At 39.6% G+C, this 21,246-nt stretch overlaps 1 protein-coding gene across 2 annotated transcripts in view; it reads left to right on the plus strand.

The window, feature by feature from the left end:
- The first annotated feature begins 18,662 nt into the window (after positions 1-18,662).
- Positions 18,663-21,246, plus strand: part of ARHGAP12 (Rho GTPase activating protein 12) — a 125,139-nt gene continuing 122,555 nt past the window's right edge. For both annotated transcript variants that reach the window (XM_034987175.1, XM_034987176.1), the window contains exon 1: positions 18,663-18,807. The gene's annotated coding sequence lies outside the window, so the exon portion shown is untranslated. The remainder of the gene's footprint in view (positions 18,808-21,246) is intronic.

Consider the following 21,246-nt stretch of genomic DNA (forward strand, 5'->3'; position numbering starts at 1 on the left):
CTCCTAATGCTACTACATTAGAACTTTAACATATGAATTTGGGTGGGATAATTCAATCCATAACGGAAGTCTCAACATTGTCAGGCTGTCTGTTCTTCCCAACTTGATCCATAGATTCAATGCAGTCCCAACCAAAGTCCCAGAAAATTACTTTGTGAAAATTGACAAAGTGATTATAAAGTTTATAAGGAGAAGCAAAAAAACGAATAGCTACCTCAATATTGAAAGAGAAGAACAAAGAACTGACACTTCAAGACTTACTATGAAGCTGTAGTATCTAGATGGTATAATATTGGTGAAAGAATAGACAAATAGATCAGTGGAACAGAATGGAGAGCCCAGAGATGGACTCGCATAAATATAGGTAACTAATCTTTGACTAAGGAGCAAAGGTAATGCAACGGACAAAAAACAGTCTTTTCAAGAATTGGAGCTGAAAAACTGGATATCTGCATGCAAATAAAAGAATCTAGACAGGCCTCACACCCTTCACAGAAACTAACTATGATCCAATATGGATCATAGAACTAAATGTCAAATTCAGAACTATCAAACTCCTGGAAGGTAACATAGAAAATCTAGATGATCTTTAGTATGGCAGTGACTTTTCAAATACAACAGCAAAAACACAATCCATGAAAGAAACAATTGACTTCACTAGCATTAAAAAACTTCTGCTCTTTGTAACACAATGTCAAGAGAATGAGAAAAGGAGGGACAGACTGGGAAAAGATATTTGCAAAAGGCATATCTGATCAAGTACTATTATCCAAAATAAACAAAGAACTCTTAAAACTCAGTAATAGGAAACAAAAAACTTGATTTTAAAAAATAGGCTAAAGACCTGAATAGAAACCTCACCAAAGAAGATAAACAGATGTCAGGTAAGTATATGAAAAGATGTTCAACATTATACCTCATTAGGGAATTACGATTAAAACAACAGTAAGGGGCGCCTGGATGGCTCAGTCAGTCAAGCGTCTGACTCTTGATTTCAGTTCAGGTCATGATCTCAGGGTTGTGAGATTGAGCCCAGCGTCGGGCTCAGCACTGTTACAAAACTAAATATACTCTTACCATATGATACAGCAATCATGCTCCTTGGTATTGAAATTTTATGTCCACACAAAAACCTGCACACAGATATTTATAGCAACTTTATACATAATTGCCAAAAGTTAGAAGCAACCAAGATTGTCCTTCAGTAGGTGAATAGATAAACTGTGGTGTATCCAGACAATGGAATATTATTCAATGCTGAAAAGAAATGAGCTATCAAGCCTTTAAAAGATATGGAAGAAACTTAAGTGCGTAACACGAAATGTAAGAGGCCAGTTTAAAAGGCTACAAACTATATGATTCCATGTATATGACATTCTGGAAAAGGCCGAAGTACGGAGTCAGTGAAAAGATCGGTGGTAACGAAGAGCTGGTAGGGAGAGTGGGATGAATAGACAGAGAACAGAGAATATCTAGGGCAGTGAAACTATTCTGTATGATACCATATTGTTGGATACATGTCATTATACACTTGTCAAAACTCAGACTGTGCAACACCAATAATGAACCCTAATGTAAAGTATGGACTCTGGATGATAATCTATCAATGTAGGTTTATCAATCATAACAAATGTATCATGGTAGTGCAGGATGTCAAAGCAGAGGCAGTTAGCCTGTGTGGGGACAGGAGTATATGGGAATGCTCTGTACTTTCCACTCCATTTTGCTATGAACCTAAAAACGCTCTAAAAAATAAAGTTAAAAAAAAAAAAAGCATAACCTAAGAAAAAACATAAAAACCTAACCCCCTTGCAAACAAATAAAAAAAAAATGACAAAGCATGTCACCACAAAAAAATCAATGAAACACAAAGGAAGGCAGTAAAAGAGGGATAGCTTCAGACATAAAGAAAACAATTGACAAAATGGCAATATTAAGTCTTTGCCTATCAGTAACTATTTAAATGTGAAAAAATTGAACCCCAATCAAATGACATATATTGGCTGAATGGATAAAAAATTACACACTGTCTATAAGAGACTCACTTTAGATCTAAGGACACATAGGCTGAAAGTGAAAGAGTGGAAAAAAGATATTCCATGCAAATGGTAACCAAAAGACAGCGGGGGTAGCATGCTTACATGAGACAATATACGATTTAAGTAAAAAACTCACAAGAGACAAAGCATATTATATAGTGATAAAAGAGTCAATTCACCAGGAAAATATAACAATTTTTTTAAAGATTTTACTTATTGGGGCACCTGGGTGGCTCAGTCAGTCAAGCGTCTGCCTTCAGCTCAGGTCATGATCCCAGAGTCTTGGGATCAAGCCCCAAGCTGGGCTCCCTGCTCGGTGGGGGATCTGCTTCTCCCTCTCCCTCTGCCTGCTGCCCCCCCTGCTCATGCTCTCTCTCTCTCTGTAATAAATATTTATTTGACAGAGAGGAGGAGGGGAAGAGGGAGAAGCAGGCTCCCCATGGAGCAGGGATCCTGACATGGGGCTCAATCCCAGGACTCTGGAATCGTGACCTGAGCTGAAGGCAGATGCCTAACTGACTGAGCCACCCTGGTGCCCCAAGATATAACAAATATATATATATATATCTCCACCTAACATCAGAGCTCTTAAATATAAGAAGCAAACATTGACAGAATTGAAAGGAGTAACAGACAGCAACACAAAAATAGTAGGAGTTTCCAATATCTCACTTTTAATAATGGATGCAAAAGCCAGGCAGAAGAGAAATAGCAAAACAGAGGACTTGAATGACACTATAAACCAAGTGTAACGAACAGTTATATACTGGATATACACAATCCATCCAACAACAACAGAATACACCTTCTCAAGTGCACATGGAATATTCTCCAGAACAGACTACGTGTTAGGACACAAAAGAAGTCTTAAAAAATTTAAGAAGACTGAAATTGTACAAAGTATGTTTTCTGAATACAAGAGAATAAAACTAGAAATCAATAGCCCAAGGAAAATGGGAAAATTTACAAAGATTTGGATTATTATTATTTTTTTTTAGAGAGAAAGTGAGGGAGCGTGTGAGCAGGGGGGAGGGGCAGAGGGAGAGAGAATCTTAAGCAGGCTCCACACCCAGCATGGAGCCCAATGCAGGGCCCAATCTCACATGACCCTGAGATCATGACCTGAGCTGAAATCAACAGTCGGATACTTAACCAACTAAGCCACCCAGGTACCCAACACACTCTTAAACAACCAATGGGTCAAAGAAGAAATCACAAGGAAAATTAGAAAATATATAACAGATCTAAAATATGTTTAGTGTTTTCTACTAGGGGTTACAATTTACATCTTTCAGTTATCATAATCTACTGCCAAATAGAATTTCACATAAAGTAAAGAAACTTACAATTTACCTACATTTCTTTCTTCTCAGTCTTTCTACTATTGCAGTTATTCACTGTACATGTAAATATGTAATAAACACCAAAATTTATTAGTACTATGTTTTCTTTAAAGAGTAAAAAATAGTTACTCCCATATTTACCATTGCCTGTGCTCTTCATTCCTTTAACATCCAGATTTCTATCTGGTTTCACTTCCCTCTGCCTGAAGGACTTTCACCTATATTGATGTGTTGGTCAAAGGGTGATGAATTCTTTCAACATTTATATGTCTCCAACTGCCTTTATTTTACCTTAATTGTGAAAGATATTCTTACCAAGTAAAGTATTCTAGGTTGGCTGTTCTTTAATTTCATTACTTTAAGGATATCACTTTACTATTTTCTGGTTTGCATTATTTTCAATGAGATGCTTTTGTACTAAATGTCATTTCTCTTTGTCTGCTTTTAAGATTTTTTTTCTCTTTATTAACAGTTTTAAGCAATTTGGTTACAAAGTCTTATAAATTGCATCATGTTTCTTGTTCTTGGGGCTCATTGAGCTACATGGATCTTGTGGGTGTATACTTTTCATCCTTTCGCTAGCCTCAGGTAGTTTCCTCACAGGTATGTACTGATCAAAACTCAACTGGAGACCTGAGGGGAATGCTCTGCAGTTCCCTGTGGCTCCCTTTCTATACAGTTCTTTCCTCTCCAGTATTCCACCATGCAAATTCTAACCACCTTCACCTCAATTCTGTCATTTCCAACTCTGTTTCCTCAACTTAGGCTCTGCTTGGGTTTCCCCATCTTTGAGCTATAGTCTGGAAACTATAGACAGTAAGCTGGGACAATGGTAGTGCTCAGCTCATTTGTTTTCCTTTTCCTAGGGGGAACACTGTCCTCAGCTTTCTGTTATCCAATGTCAGTGAACCAATGTCTCATATGCTTTGTCCAATTTCTTATTTAAGGTAGGAAGGTAAATCCAATTCCTGTTCCATTAAAGTTGGAAGAAATAACCACTTGATGGTTTTGGTTCTATTAAATGACTTTACTTATAGTCTGAGATCTAGTAATAAGAGAAATAGGCCTAATAATGAGAGTAAAACACTCAGTCAAATATCCACTGTGTATCAGTGACATTTTGTATTATGTGCTACAAAGAAGCATTCCCCCCCTTTAAGATTTTTTAAAAGACTATTCTCCTCAGTTTGGGTTTTTTTTCTCTCCCAATTTTTGATTTTGAAAAATGTGAAGGCTTTGGAGAATTTGAAAAAATTGAACAATGAAAATCCATAGCTCTTCATCTAGATTGACAAATTAATATTTTACTATGTATGCTTTATCTCTATATATTTTTCAATCGATTGAAAGTAAGTTTCACACCTAAATATTTATCCTTCATCTTCCAAGGAAAGGATATTCTCTTACATAACCACAATAGCATTATTCTACCTAAGAAATTTAATAGTGATACAAGAATATTAGCTAATACATAGCCCATATTCAAATTTCTTTAATTATCCTTTTCTCTTTCCAGAATAACAATCCAATCAAGAATTACTCACTGCATTTGGTAATTGTGTGTCATTAATCTCTTTTTATCTGAAACAATCCCCCTGCTATCTTTTTATAATGTTGACATTTTTGAGGAGCTCAGGCCTGCTTTCTTGTTTAATTTAGATTTTTAAAAAATTGTGATAGTGTTAGTAAATTTTATGACAATTTGGGAAAGAGAAACTCCTCATTATTTTAGAATTATATTCATCCTGTCACTTTGAAGACTATGCTAAATTTTGAATATAAATAAATCTCATTTTAAGAACTAATATACTTGAAAATTGCTTAATGACTCAAGTGTGCTATTATAGAACTTAGAAGTAGAAAATATCTAATACTGCATTCCTCCCTGGCAAAGGGAAAGGCAATTGAGACATGTTAGTTTTGTTTTGTCATTTTTGTTTTATAGTACTAGGGTTAAAAATGTGGCCCAACTTTTTCACAAGCACTATTCTTGTCTGATTGTTATAGAAAGTCAGATCGTTCATGTATTCAGCAGCTGAACTTATTGTATACTCCCCCCAAGTGAAATGGAATAGGAAAATGCTTGCTGTTTTAGAACCCCAGAATATGCATGAGAGAAACAAATGCATATTTTCCCCGATGAACACGACTTCACTTTACTTCCGGATGTTTCAAAACTACCATCTGGTTGTCCACCCTGTTTTTCCACCAGATGGCAATAATCCATAATGGGTGAGCAGGACGAATGGAATGTACACAAGGGCGTGAGCATTAAAGGCTATGAGCTTGCGATGTGGTAATGCAGGAAAAATGATGAGTCCCAGGAGAAGAGGATAAATAATGGGTTGCTAAATCTGGCATTCTAAAGGCTAACAACAGCCATCATAAAAGGAATCACATCATTCATCTTTATTAGTGTAAAATTTAAGAATACAATGAGCTGTACCATTGTTACATTTTTGTTTGTTTTCAGAATCATATAGGAAAGACAAGCTAGTAGAGTGGAGAAGTTGTTGGTAGAGTTTATCAAATTTAGCACCAAAAAGACACTGTATATTCCTAACAGAAGTCACAAATTCAGGGATGCCTGGCTGGTTCCATCAGTAGAGCATGCGACTCTTGATCTTGGGATTGTGAGTTTGAGCCCCACATTGGGTATAGAGTTTACTTAAAAAAATAAATAAAAAATTAACTTCATTAAAAAAAGGTCACAAATTCAGAGTATTTTAAGAAGAGGACGGGAGAAAGGAATCTTTAGGAACTGCTCTTGAAACCTGGAGGCCGTTTCTCTTCCCTTCCCCCATGACTTGAAGAGGAAGAGGAATCCTGCTGACATTTCTTTCTTTCTTTCTTTTTTTTTTTTTAACATTTCAGTCTTTCTTTTCTTTCTTTCTTTCTTTCTTTTTTTTTAAAGATTTTATTTATCCATTTGACAGGGAGAGAGAGAGAGCACAAGCAGGGGGAGTGGCAGAGGGAGAGGGAGAAGCAGGCTCCCCGCTGAGCAGGAAGCCCGATGTGAGGCTTGATCCCAGGACCCTGAGATCATGACCTGAGCAGAAGGGAGACGCTCAACTGACTGAGCCACCAGGCAACCAGTTGCTGACATTTATTCACTGGTCTTTCAAAATCTGTTTAATTGAGCATACCTATTTGTTTTTGATTTTAGGTGGTATCATAAAAATCCAACCTAATGCTACACTATCTCATGCAAATAATCCCCAGTGTGCTCTAGTGCAAAATTCCTGTACAGCTCTATACCTTGGCAGGTTACATGGGAAAGGATTTTCCGTCACTGGGTATCTGTCATTTTCACCTCTGTGTGAGTATTTTTTTTTTCTAAGTACTCACTATTCCTGTGATAAAAGCCAGGCTGTTCTTTTTGAAGACTAAATAGTACTAACTTTTATCATTGTTTTTACCATTTTCCTTTCTTCCGTTTTGAAAAATAATACGGTCACCCAAATTTTAAAAAGAAGCTCCAGCTTACGAGATAAAGGTTAGAATTTTAAATAGAGTTCAAAAGAAACTGGAAAGAATCTAAATGAAGTTGTTTATTAGAGCATAATCATACAAAACTTCTAAGGAAACTGCTAGGAACATTTTTTTCTTGTTGTTTTGGTAAATAGATCAATTATCTAATGTAGGTAAAGTATAAGGGAAAAGAAAAAGACAACAGTGAGAAGAGATATAATCCAGGGAATTCAGTTTTTCGTTTAGACAATGTTTTTATAAAGGGAGCTATAATAAAAAATATTAAGCTTTTATCCTTTTTTAAATACGTTTTGTCTTCATTATAAGTGATCAATAGAAAAATATTGAAATGCAGAAAAGAGTTACCAATCTGAAGACAACTGCTATTAACATTTTAGTGTATTTGCCTCCATAGTTTTTGTCTAGAAATAAGTTTCCTTTTATCTTTTGAACACATTTGTTTGTTTTCATGATTGTTTCATGCTTTTTGTGAACTGATTTCTTACATTGCATGGTAAAATATGTATTTTCCTATGTGATTAGAAACACTTACTAATTTCAATTGCTTCATAATATTTTGGTAAGGATGAGCCATACTTTAATTAACCTATTATTGGACATTTATTTAGCTTCTCCTTTTTGGTTTAACAAATGGCACAGTGATGAACACGTTGGTGTACACAAAATACTGTCCACGTTTAGACTTTCTTAGAATGGCTTCCCAAGAGTGAAACCACTAGTTCACAAGCATAAAATATTTTAATGCTTTAATTTTGATTTCGATCGCTGCCAATTTTCTTTTTAATAGAGCTAAGTCGGTTTACACTGCTAATAGCAATGTGCAAAATGCAGCTTTCATGTTGATGCCAGTGCTGAGTAGTCTCATAAAAAACAAGCAACTGAACAGTTTGCTAAATGGCCTCTTACTAGTGCTTTAATTTGCATATCCTTGATTACTAGTGAGATGGAACCTAGTCCCACTGTTTGTTAAACAGTTGAATTTCCTCTTTTATGAATTGTTTACTTATGCCCTTTGTCTGTTCATCTCTTGGGGTCTTTGTAATCCCCATTTACAAAGAGAACTAACAAGCCCCGTCCAGAGAAAGGCCTTCTGTATGCCACGCTGTGAATTCCTCCCCTTTCAAGTCTTGTCAGAGGCGGCACTGGAACAGCAACGTGAGGGGAAACCAGGAAGGGCAGGAAAGATCAGTGGTATATTTCCCTCTGCTGTACAAATGAAATAAAAGATCATGTTGCCGTGGGGAAACGGCTCTGTTCCTTTACTTAACCCAGGGCTCAACTTGAAAACTGCATTCTACTAAGTTTTGACCACTTTTCAATGTCATATTCTGTATTATATAACACCAGAAATACACATCAGTATGAGTCACTGTGGGGCCATGGTGGTTCCGCAAATGTTGCCATTCCAGGGTCATCTTTTTTTTTTTTTTAAAGATTTTTATTTATTTATTTGACAGAGAGAGAGACAGCAAGAAAGGGAACACAACCAGGGGGAGTGGGAGAAGGAGAAGCAGGCTTCCCGCCGAGCAGGGAGCCCGATGCGGGGCTCGATCCCAGGACCCTGGGATCATGACCTGAGCCGAAGGCAGACGCTTAATGACTGAGCCACCCAGGCGCCCCCAGGGTCATCTTTTAAACTGATTTAATTAGATATAATTTAATTTAATTTAATTTAACGTGGAGTCTCATCCTTGATTCTCTAGCCACTTCCTGAGAGCTAGATGTATGTATAGTTTTTCCATGTATAATTTTTCTTATATGGATACAATTGGAGCAAATACAGAAAGGGGCATAAATGTGGAGTCCTGGCTCTGAAGTGATGCTGAACTATTCTCTGCACAGGTGACTATCCAGACCCAGGCTCAGAGAACCTTCCTCCTACAGGCAGTAACGGGGCTCTCTCTAATGCTGATAGGGACTCGAAACTCCCTCAATTCCCAATCTGAAATATGCAGGTAATCATAGTTTCTCCTCTTATCCAACGGATATTTTAAAGATTACATTATAAGAGAAAAATCTTTGAGGTTGAAAGGACTAACATTAAGTATTATTACATTGTAGTAAATGTTATATTTAAACATAAGTCAAGACTCAAAAATGATCTCCTTTGTCAAATATCCTGAGGTCAATAAAGAGAATTAAAGACTGTAGAATCATCAGAGCTAACTCTCTTGTTTGACAGAAGAAACTGAGGCTCTGAGAGGTCTCATCCAAGATGATGACACTTGTTATAGGGTGACGCTGCTAATGCATGCTAGTCCTGAGTTCCCTCAAGACATCTGTCTACTGCCTCCCTCCCCTCATCAGTGGGTAGAAACTTACTAAGCACCACTGAGTAAAAAACTCAATTTTATTTCCTGATCATCTTTAACAGGAACTGTTTCCAGCTCCCTCTTTATTCTGAGAGTTAAATTTCTGTTCACAGTAAAAATAATTATTTCAGGGGCGCCTGGCTGGCTCAGTCGGTAGAGCATGCAACTCTGGATCTCAGGGTTGTGAGTTCCTGCCCCACGTTGGGTGTAGAGCCTACTTAAAAAAAAATAATTACTTCAAATAGGCTAAAATATGTATGTAAAGTTTTCTGACAAAAGAATGTGAGTTTATGTAAACATAAAATATTATATGTCTAAAAGCTTAAGAAATAAGCATCAAAGAGCAGGTTTTAATCAAACCGAAGCATCTTTTTAAACGTACACTTGCAATGCAACACCATCCTCTATCAGCTGGGGCAGAGCTGCAAACACAGGACAAAGGTCACCGAAATGAAGTGGAACCAGTTGGACAGAGAGCCTGCAATCTGGTTTCAAGTGTTTGATTAATATCAGAAGAAACAAATTTGTTACACTAAGGAAGAGGGTTCTGGAATCTTTGTGATTCATGAGTATATGCCCCTCTTTTCAGAGATAAGTGAATGTGTGAACTCTCTGTGGCATTAATGTGGATTGCGATAAGGAAATTGAACATCAATACATCAGAGAATCCTCTTCCTCAAAGATGGGGAAAACAGACAGCAAGTTGATTTATTTGCGGGAAGCTAAGGTGAATCATATTAGCAGATACTTTCAAATGATCAAGAATTCAAACATGTAATCATAAGCGGTGCCTATGAAGCCACACACTTAGATGGAGAGGGGAGACACACTGTCAAATCAAGAGAGAGGATCTCTTTTACCCCCCCAATTTCTTAAACTATTGAAGAACTTTTACTTTCTTTTATATATTTTCCCCCAACCCAAGTAGGATTTAATAGATATTTAGATATACAAGAATCTCTCCTCTTTCATCCTGTGCATACATATAAACACACACACGTGAAATGGTATGAATTAATCAAACAGAAAAAAAGACCAGTAAGAAAGTTCTACGTGGGGCGCCTGGGTGGCTCAGTTGGTTAAGCGACTGCCTTCGGCTCAGGTCATGATCCTGGAGTCCCGGGATCGAGTCCCGCATCGGGCTCCCTGCTCAGCAGGGAGTCTGCTTCTCCCTCTGACCCTCCCCCCTCTCATGTGCTCTCTCTCATTCTCTCTGCCTCAAATAAATAAATAAAATCTTTAAAAAAAAAAGAAAGTTCTACATGGCAAGAACCTTTTTGATGCTTTTTCAGAGTAGCCATTTTATTTATTTATTTATTTATTTATTTATTTATTTATTTATTTAAAGATGTTATTTATTCCCAGGACCCCGGGATCATGACGGGGCGTCCCTAAGTGGTAAAAGATTTACTTTAACCCTAAGAATAAAAGTAGGTAAATAATATGGCTACTTTGGGATGCCTGGGTGGCTCAGTCGGTTAAGTGTCTGCCTTTGGCTCAGGTCATGATCCCGGGGTCCTGGGATCAAGTTCTGCATCACTTGCTCAGCAGGGAGCCTGCTTCTCCCTCTGCCTGCAGCTTCCCTTGCTTGTGCTCTCTCTCGCTCTCTGACGAATAAATAACATCTTTTAAAAAATCTTTTACCAGTTAGCATTCTGTGGATAATTGATGTTTCAGATCATTAAATAGTTCATTCTGATTTCACAGATCTCACAGAATACACAAACATGGGAGCTTTATTTACCACAACTATGGATTTGAATTCGGTAGTCCTGACAATTTGAGATTCTGTGATGGCATACCAGGAAATGAAGACAAAAACTATCTCATTTTAACCATTGAATTCAATCTCTTTTCTCACTTTTTTTTTTTTAAAGATTTATTTATTTTAGAGAGAGAGAGTGCGTGAGTGGGGGGTGTGGGGCAGAGGGAGAGAGAATCTCAAACAGACTCCACACTGAGCGTGGAGCCCAACAGCGGGTTTGATCCTACAACCCTGAGATCATGACCCTGAGATCATGATCTGAGCTGAAACCAAGAGTTGGACACTTAACCCACCGTGCCACTCAGGCGCCCCTCTTTTCTCACTTTCAAATAAAACTGGTAAGGCAGCAAAAAGAACTGTTTCACTTTCTCACTGACCCCGCACCCAAAAGAAAGTGAAGAATATGTTTTGAATTGCCTGAAAACAAAAGGAAGAGAAATAAAGGCTGCACATTAGCACAAAGTGAAAATCTGTCTCAAAATCCATGAACATAAACTTTACAAGAATATTTAAGGAAACCAGTACCTTGCTCTTGTGGAAACTGTCACAGTTCATGTAGCGGCTGCATTTTCTATTGCCTACACTGAGTGAGAACATTGGTATTTTCCTGACTCACAAGGACAAGAGTGTGCTGCCTGCTGAATCACGCTCCTCACTTCCCAGGGTGCCTGAGTGTTCCAAGACACTAATGAAGGATTAAATTGTGGTTGCCATGACAGTTACCTAAATGCTGTCATGATAATATCAACAGATGTAGTGCAGTGTTCCCTGAAAGTTGAATATTTTCCCCTTCCAAAACTTCAATAATTTTAATCATTGAAGTTCTTTAATAACTATGCAGAGTTGATCTAAAGAATTAGTAAAATCCTTTTTTTTTTTTAAAAGACTTTATTTATTTATTTGTCAGAGAGAGAGAAAGGGAGAGAGAGAGAGTGTACAAGCAGGGGGAGTGGCAAGCAGAAGGAGAAGCAGGCTCCCCACCGAGCAAGGAGACTGATGCGGGACTCCATCCCAGGATCTTGGGATCATGACCTGAGCCAAAGGCAGACGCCCAGTCTACTGAGCCACCCAGGCATCCCAGTAAAATCTTTTTCTTATCTAGATAGGTTGCTATATTAAGATACAACTCATCTCTTTACTTAAAATATATTTCTTCTGGGGCGCCTCTGTGGCTCAATTGGTTAAGCGTCTGACTCTTGGTTTCTGCTCAGGTCACCATCTCAGGGTTGTGGGACCAAGCCCTCCTTGGGGCTCCTCGCTCAACGGGGAGTGTGCTTGAGATTCTCTCCCTCTTACCTTCCCCCCACTCATGCTTGTGTGCTCTCTCTCTCTCAAATAAATAAATCTTTAAAAATAAAATGTATTTCTCCTAGTGAATGGTGATTGACAAATGATGCTGCCTATTGTATTCTTAGAAATTGAAATGAATATCACAAAGTAGAAATAAAAAAGTTTTATCAATTTTCTTAAAGTCTAGGAACTCAAATTTATGAAAACAAATCGGAATACCTTAAGCATTAGCCAGCATCTTGTGGTAACGGGCTGTTTTTTATGTGTGCCAGTGTTTTATGTAAACCATATCATGTAAGAACCTGCCTGTGGAGGGTTTGTATTTGGTAGGCAGATGTTCTGTCCCTCCTTCCCTCCATTCCAATGATTAAACCATCAATAAGAACAGAGAAGCAGGAGTAGAGGTTCCTATTTTTATTTTAAAGATCTTACTTTTTGGGAGGTTTACAATATCTTTTAGGATTACCATGAAGCCCCAATTACTGGGAGGACTTAGAGTCATTAAAATGAACATCAGAAATAATTCAATGACCCTGAGGGTTCTTGAAATGCCTTTACTAAATGTTTCAAAACTGGGCTTGAGTATTTGCTGCTTTTGGTAGAGTGTTTTTCTCCTTTCATTTCATCTGCCCTCAGGGTGTTGGTTATTATTATTATTATTTTCTTTTTTTTGCCAAGGTGTCCCTTGGAATCCTTTTAATTTCAGTGGCACAAAAAATTATCAAAATTATCAAAGGCTAAACCACTCCTGATTAGGAACACGGTCAATCAAATGTGTCAGGCAGGGATGTATCAGGAAAAGGTGCACTTGAATGTAGTGGAAGCAAATTTAATGATGGGACTATTCACAGAGGTGTGGGTAGGGTTAAAGGAGCCAACAAGAGGGTGGGGAGGCACTCAGAGAATAGTATAGCCAGGAGTCATTCCCACCATCCTGACCTCTAGGTGTGACAGGAAAGACCAGTCAATGTTCCCAGACCTGGAGAGAGCAGAAACCATGAGAGAAGAGCTGCCTAAAGGGAGCCGCATTCGTGGAGGTGAGCAGCTACCCTACTCCCAGAACTTCGGCAAGACAGGGAATGGGGGCGTGGGATAAACACCAGACCGTCCTCTCTTTCCACCTTCTATCTTTTGTCAGTGCTTCCCAACCCAACCAACAGGGCAAGGGAGTCTGGTTTGGATACAATTCCAAGGGATTGGTCTCCAGGGCATAAAGCAGGGCAAAGAAGGGTGGAGAATCAATCTGGGGATAGTGGTTAAGCTATCTGATTTATAGCTGATCTGACTTAGAGTTGTGTAGTCATAGCATCACATTTGGATTGATTCTGGAAAACGATAAGTTTATACTTTATGTAGCAATAGAGACGACAACATGCATTTTAGTGTTCTAATATTTTTAACATAATTGTGGCCACACAAAAGCAAATGTTTCTTCCTAAGTGTGGAACAGAGAAAATTCTCCAGGATTAACTCCTCAAACCAATATTATACACAATTATAAGAGTGAATTGGTAGTACGTACACTGCAAGCAATGCAAATTTCACATGCTCACCTGAAAGTAGCGTAGGCCCCTGCTACTATGGAGGTGGAGGGGTCATCCAGCATCTTTAGGAAAATAGGATTATGATGGCTGGTTCCATCTTGCACATATCTTTAGGAAATCTCACAAACTCAATTTGTGTTTGATCTTAGGGCTGCTATCAGTTTTATCTGAAAATAGAAGAGACATTATTCTTGCTCCGCTCCCAGAATTTCCCTGGTAGGGTTAACCTCCAACTGCCCATCACAGGCATCCTTTACTAATTGCCCTCTTCCCTATCTCCTTCCTTCACTCTCATGTTTCCTCTATCATCTCCCAAATAAACTTTCTGCACTTTAATCCTTGCCTCAAGGTCAGCTTCTGGAGGAACCCAAACTAAGAAAGAAGTATATTGTCTTTTCTAAAAGATTTTATTTATTTATTTATTTATTTATTTTTTATTTATTTGAGGGAGAGAGAGGAAGAGAGAGAGAGAGTGCAAGTGGGAGGTGAGTGGGGGGGTGGGGGGGGAGAGGGAAAGAATCCCAAGTGGACTCGTCGCTGAGCGGGGAGCCTGATGAGGGGCTCTGGGCTCAATCTTGGGACCCATGAGATCACGACCTGAGCCGAAACCAAGAGTCAGGCACTTAACTGACTGAACCAACCCAGGCATCCCAGAAAGAAGTCTATTTTCATCCCTAGCCTGTATAAACCTGTAAAGATCTATCTTCAACTACTTAATAAATTACTCTTTCACGAAGTGTCGAAAAACCCCACAGAACTTCAAGTTTATCATTTGCTGACCACCTACCAAATGCCAGGTTTGGGGTAGGTGCTTTTATTTTATTTAATCCTCTTGCCCAAGCATATGGATTTTAGTAATGTGATTTGTTTGTGTTTTATCTACCGTACCAAATTATATAAATGTACATAAAGTTTTATCTACAAATTTAGTTATCGCCAGATACTTGGTCGAACCACCAGTACAATGTTGAGTAGGAGTGGTGAAAGCAGACATCTTTGCCTTGTTCCCAAAGTTAGGGAAGTGTCTTCATTTTTTAATCAAGAAATATTGTTTCTATTTTAGCTGTGTTTTACGTTGAAACGTTGTACTACTGCCTACTTGTGACAAGTACCAAAGGTTTTTCATGTGGTGTAAACAGACTTAAATAATGAGTTATTGATCATAGATTTGTATTAATTTTAGAGTTATTTCTTAGTGCCTATATCTGAGTTATATATAAAGCTTAAATGAGTTCATATTTAATTTAAAGGATATAAGAGAAGAAAGTAAAATATATCTTTAATTGTTGATTAAAAATAAATTAAAATTAAAATTAAAATATATCTTTAATTATTGATTGGCTGGTTACATAGTTTAACTTTTAAAACCCGTTACTAATTTTCTAGTGTCAGGCAGCCCTGGCTATACAATTTTGGAAAAATTTCCAGGTGTCATTTCGCCCTTTAGTCCTAATTATTTATGCTTGCATTTGTCTTTAACAAGAGTATAAAAACACTGATCATGTAAATATGTTGTGAAAACTGAGATTTCACAAGAAAATATTTACAAAGCCTTTAAAATCCTTAAGGAGATGGTGTTATGAAAATTTGAATGCTATTGTAGTCTATGATTATAATTCCCTTAGAAATTTCTGGAAATTAAGCCTAGAAATAAATAAAATAAAGTGCTGAAACATAGACAAAATAAGTTCCAGGGCTTCTGAGTGACCTATTGAAAATAGGAGGCAGTTGACATTACGGCGAGTTAACAGATAGACATAGAAACACATGTCTTCAGTGTTTTATCCCAAATATATTTTTCTTGACCTCAATCAGGAGTGAACAAAAGGTCCATGAAATTCTAGTTTTATTACTTAAATCAGAGGATCCAAGTCATTAAAACTTGTTCAAGTCAGGCTCTACTTCAAGAAAAATAAAGTACTTTAGAAAATGTACATATATTTGACATTGTGTATACCAAGCTTCAAACTAAGTGCAGGACCTGGATCTTAAATTATTTCAGAAAGGACTAGTTATTGATCAATCGGAACTTAACAAAAATTAAGAAATTAACTGGATTTTTAAAAAGTTTACCTGATGTATGTACTAGTTTACCTGATATACTTCTGATCAGGTAAACTTTGATAAAATAGGTGAAGCCTGAATGTTTTAATAACAAAATAAAGATACCAGAAAAAAATTAAATATTTTATTTAACTTTTTGAATAGATAAAGCACTCTCATGGCTTGAATATCAAAAACTTTAGATATAAATACAATGAAGGGTCTTTCCCATGACTTCCATCCACAGATTTCTTATGCCTCAGCAGTCTGTCCTAGTTTAATGCATATACAAGCCAATATATTATTCTGCAACATTTTCTCCTTTAACAAAAAATTTTGGAGATTGTAATATTAAAACATAAAGATCTGTGTCTTCGTTTGTTAACAGCCACATTTGAATGTATGGATTTATCATAATTTAACTAGTGGTCCTGAGGATGGGTATTTAGGTTATTTCCAATCATTTGCTATTCTCAACAATACAATAAGAAATACCTTATCATTTCTCATGTGTGGAAATACATCTGCAGGATAAATCCCTAGAAGTAAATTCAGAATATGTATGCATTTGTAATTTTGATAGGTACTGCCAAATTTCTGTTCCTCTAGAGCCTAGCCAAAGCAGGGATGCCAAACATAATTTTATGCCTTTTCATTTAGAAATACACAATGAAAAGTGGGTTACCTATTAAAGAATTAGAAAGCAGGGCATATCCAGCAATTTACAGAGTATGTTTTCACTCAAAAATACATTCAACAGAAATTTATTGTGCTTTTAGGCGCTTTGGAGACACATACATACATACATACACACAAATCAAACTCAAACCTCTGCCTTTGTGGAGCTTACATTTGAATTCTACATTTTGGAACTCTATGCTACCTCATTAGAAGCCAGTTAAATGTCAATATCCTGAAAATGATCTGTTGAGATCCTGAGCACAGGCGCCAGACATATGCTACTGGTGTTATTTAAAAACTAACTAGAGGCAGTGTTGCAAATGATTTCATAGCTCTCCATCAGGTCCTTTTCAGACAACACACTTGGGTGAGAGCTCTTTTTACCTGACTCCATCTGCTGTTGGTAGTGATCAGCATACTGCGGGCATTGTGGTATCATCTGAGATTATGTTGTGAAATAGGAAGTAGAGTTACAGGCAGATCAGCAAGTATATGCAAACTGTTCAGTTCTATCTCTTGCTGAAACCAAGGGTGCCCAGTTCAGGTTTGGGGAGTAGGGAAGATAAAGTTATCAGCACATTCCCGTCACGGCACAGTTTACTTTTCACAGTCGTTCCTTGTTTTGGTTCTAGAAAGAGATCACGAGAAATTCTATGGCAAATTGTTTCAGAAGCATACAGCAGCAATACTCCGTATGCTGAACAAGGGCATAGAAAAGGGAACATGTTAGAAACTGAGGAAGACAGAAAAAACCATCAGTGCCAAGGGAAGGGTGGTAGCAAGTGCAATGGTAGAGACAGTATGGTCTCTGGCTTTTTTTTTTTTTTTTTTTTTAAGTATCTTTCCTTTCTAAAAGGAAAATATTTTAAACTTTAGCGCCGCTCCCCCCTCCCATTAGATTTAATTTAATTAGTAAGAAGGTGGAAAACTAGAGCTCTTAAAATCTTGCCAATATCCCAAGGGTTCTTTGCAGCCATTAAAAAACAGGGAGTTCAGCTATGAGAAGGATACCAGACAATGGGGGCATCTTTAAGTATGAGGTGAAGAACAGAAAGGGGCCAATTCCAGAGAGTGGCTCCCCAACCATACCCTGCCTTTTTTAAAATTTTTATTTTTTTAAAATTCTGGTATCATTAAAATTTCATCCGGCACCATAATAGACAGACTCAGCAACTGGTTTCTTATGACCTAATACTTAGATGAGTTAGTTTTCCTCACAGTCATTAAATTTAGGGCTAGAAGAAGGAGGAGCTTTTTAGTTCAGTCAACACACTCCTTTGACAGCTAAGGTCGAGAAATGACAGGCAGAAGCTAGGTATCTTTTCCAGATTCCCAGTCCAGTACCACTGCTGCCATAGGATCACCCTCACATGAGAAACCTTTAATGCCTCTGACTTCTGGATTCTGTGCTGCCAAACTGCAAACGCTGCAGACTGTGATGACTTTGGCCAAGGACACTGTGGCCCTGGGGCTTACACACAGCAGGCCCCGTGGGCAGCTTAATGAGTGGTTACGCTGCTTTGGAGCAGCAAGATCATGGAGCGGCCGCTCCTGGGTCCCCAGGGCCTTCGTCAGCCCTGAGTGTGCACAGCTGGTGAAGCAATCTGCCCCGGTGGCCCCGGCGCAGGACAGCTCGGCATGGCCCCAGTAAATGGACTCAGAGCCTCCAGAGTTCCATTGCGTCCCCTTGAAGTGGCGTGTGGCACTTTCTCCGAGTCTCCCCGCGGGATTTCCGGGGCCGTGAACGACTGACCTACGTCTGGCAGCAGCTCCCAGCAGGCCAGTGGGCCAAGAAAAGGAAAGGGCAAGGCCCACCGCCCCTCTTTCCCTGGGCTCCATTCCTGCCACCCTACGGCTCGGTCCGTTTCCTGTTCGCCCTTCCCTCGTCTTCTCCCCAGCGTTTTCTCTCCACGTTTCCCACTTCATGTTTACAAACTGCTTACGCCCACTTGGCGGGCAGCAACCTCGCCAGCCCGAGGCCCTCACCCAGTCCCTCCGCCTCCCCCCGCCCCGCCCTTCTCCCGGATCCACCTCCGCCGATTCACCCCGCGCCCGCCCGGGTCATCACGTGAGCCTCGTCCCGCCCCCTACCGTCACGTGAGCCGCCAGCCCCGCCCCGCCCCCGCGCCGGCGCGCTCCGACGTGCCCTGGAACTTACCCTCCCTCGGAGACCAGCCTGCGGGGACGGGCCGGCCGCGGCCACCGCGGTGTGAGCGCCCTTCAGGCTCGCCTCGGCGTCCCGCAGACCCCGTGCCAGTACAAGAGGGAGCTGCCTCCTGCGAGGCCGCCGTGCTCTCGGTAAGGTGGCGGGACGCGGGCCCCCGTGGACCGAGGGCAGGTTGGTGAGGTGCTGCACAAAGGCGTCCGCGGCCGGGGCTGTGCCCGCCGAGGGCGGCGGAGTTGGGGGAGGTGTGTGCGGGAGGCGCGTCGGCGCCGAGGTACGCGCGAGGTGCGGCGCGGGAGGGGTCGGGGCGCAGGGTGCAGGGTGGGCGCGGGGGGAAGGGGAGCCTTTGCCAGCCCATTGGCTGACGTGGGCGAGAGGGTTTAAATGGCTCGAAGTTGTGGCTCCTCTGCCCCCCGGGTTTCCTGACTTCCTGTGTGAGGGCAGCGCCCGCCCGCCCCGCCCCTAGGAAGGAGGGCGTCGGTGTGTGTGTGTGTGTGTGTGTGTAAAAGGCAGGCTGGTGCCGCCTTCTTTCCTCGCCTTCTGCAGCTGCGTGTGCCCGCTCTCTGACTGATGTGGGGTGTGCAAACCTTCGCGCCCCCCCCCCCCCAGGGAGCCCACCTGGGGCCTCCCCTCGAGCACTGCTGACCTTAAACTGGTGCTTTCGTCTCTGCAGTCTTTAGAGGTGCCCCGCCCCTGTTGAATGGACACTTGCTACTCTAGCTCTTCTGGGAGCAATCTCCTCAAAGTCCTTGAATTAAAAAAAAAAAACAAAACTCTTTACAAGCGTGCTGCCCTCCTCCCACTTCAGCGTAGCTTGTCTTCCAAGAATGGCTGTCCCTTTACGTGTTGTATCTTAAGTTACTGCAGACCTCCGAGAAGAAATGTCTGCAGGGTCATCATTACAGAAAAACGCACGGCCTTCAGTTTCAGAGGCTTGTGATGTTTTCCTTCGACCGCAGCAGCCGTTTTAAATGCATTTGCAAAGGTTAAAGCAAAATGCTTAAAAGCATACCTTTAGGAAAGTTCTAATGTCATTCCAAGTGAAATGTTTATGATGGGTAAAGGCAGCTAATACTCGAATTGCTTTATGGTTAATTATGACACACGAGAGCAGCTTTTATCGAATATTTATGCACATATTCCAAAGGGAAGGAAATGTGGAGGAAGGCGCATCAAGTGGAGTCACTCGGCTTCTGGTTCAGATTCTGCCACACTTCCGAAGGTGAGACCTCGGAAAACTGTGTTGGAGTGGAAGGTTGTTAAAAAGTATCTAGCCCCTAGCCACGCCTGTTTTGTACTGAAAACTTGGGAAACGGTGGCCTAGAGCTGTGTTCCTAGATCCTAGATCCAGTGTTCCTTACCTGATCTATAGGAAGGTGTATTACAGAATGGGTCATCTTTCTGTACCTTTTCTTCTCTGAGTAGACATTCCGGCTGCTGGTGTTAGTAATTTTCTCTTTTCCTTTGTTTTGAAATGCCTTGAAAACGTTTCAGAATAGGGATTTGAGAGCCCAGAGCAGTGCCTAAAAGCAGGATCTGAAGACAACCTTGAGCCATGCACCCTGAAGAGCCAGACAATCTGGACGCTTATGTGTGACCCATGGTTGCGTGTAACTCTGGAAGTGTTTCTTCTTGGGGAAAAAAATTAACTGTAATGAAACAGATTATATGTGTGTATGTGTATGCCCAGTATTTGTTGATAGATTTCTCTTTGTACTTTATCAGCCATAAAAGTTGGAAAAGTTTGCTAACTCATTGATTCTTAATATGCTATTCGTAAAGATTAGTTATCCATATATAGTCAATATGTATCTTTAAGTGTTTTTTTTACTTACTATACCAGTTGTGAGGCACAAGTGAAAACTTGTACTATAAATGCTATAGAAAAACAGCTTATTATTTGTAGTTCATCATTTGTTTTTCATTTCCTTAATTAGAAAGTCTGGTGCTTTTTAAAAATAGATGGATAGACCATGGGCTTTACAAATTTATGTACTTGAAGTTGTGCAGTTGACATTCCTGAGAATAATAGGGTAATAAAAAATTTTAAATTGACTGAAATAAAACAGTGAATATAGTGATGTGTAAAATCCTTATGTGGCACAACCAGTATTTTGCTTACCTGAGAAAATTGGTACTAAGAAAAGGTACAACCAGTATTTTGCTTACCTGAGAAAATTGGTACTAAGAAAAGGTAACTTAAGGTGAATCTGCCCAAAATGGACATTACAGTTTTCTAGTAGTGGGAGAGAAAAGAGAAAGTAAACCTTTATTTTATCTTATATTTAACATTTTTAGTTTTAATTGCAAATATGCACTGTTTTGTGGAATGAATCAGACATGAAAAAGTATGGTGGTATCACATAGCATCATTGTATTTCAAATCATGCTTTTCAAATTACCCTCTTTTGAGGAACCCATTGGGCCACTATCTATGTGGTTTTTCTTTTCTTCAACTGTTAAGTGGTCTGATTATGCCACATCCTCAGTTGTGGATGGCTTTTCTGTGATTCAGCCATTTCCCTATTACTTTTATTGACCTAACATATCTTGCAGTTTCAGTTTGCAGTTGA

Source organism: Mirounga leonina, unplaced genomic scaffold (genome assembly GCF_011800145.1).
Source record: "Mirounga leonina isolate KUSES-001 unplaced genomic scaffold, KU_Mleo_1.0 Mir_413, whole genome shotgun sequence".
Taxonomy (NCBI): Eukaryota; Metazoa; Chordata; class Mammalia; order Carnivora; family Phocidae; genus Mirounga; species Mirounga leonina.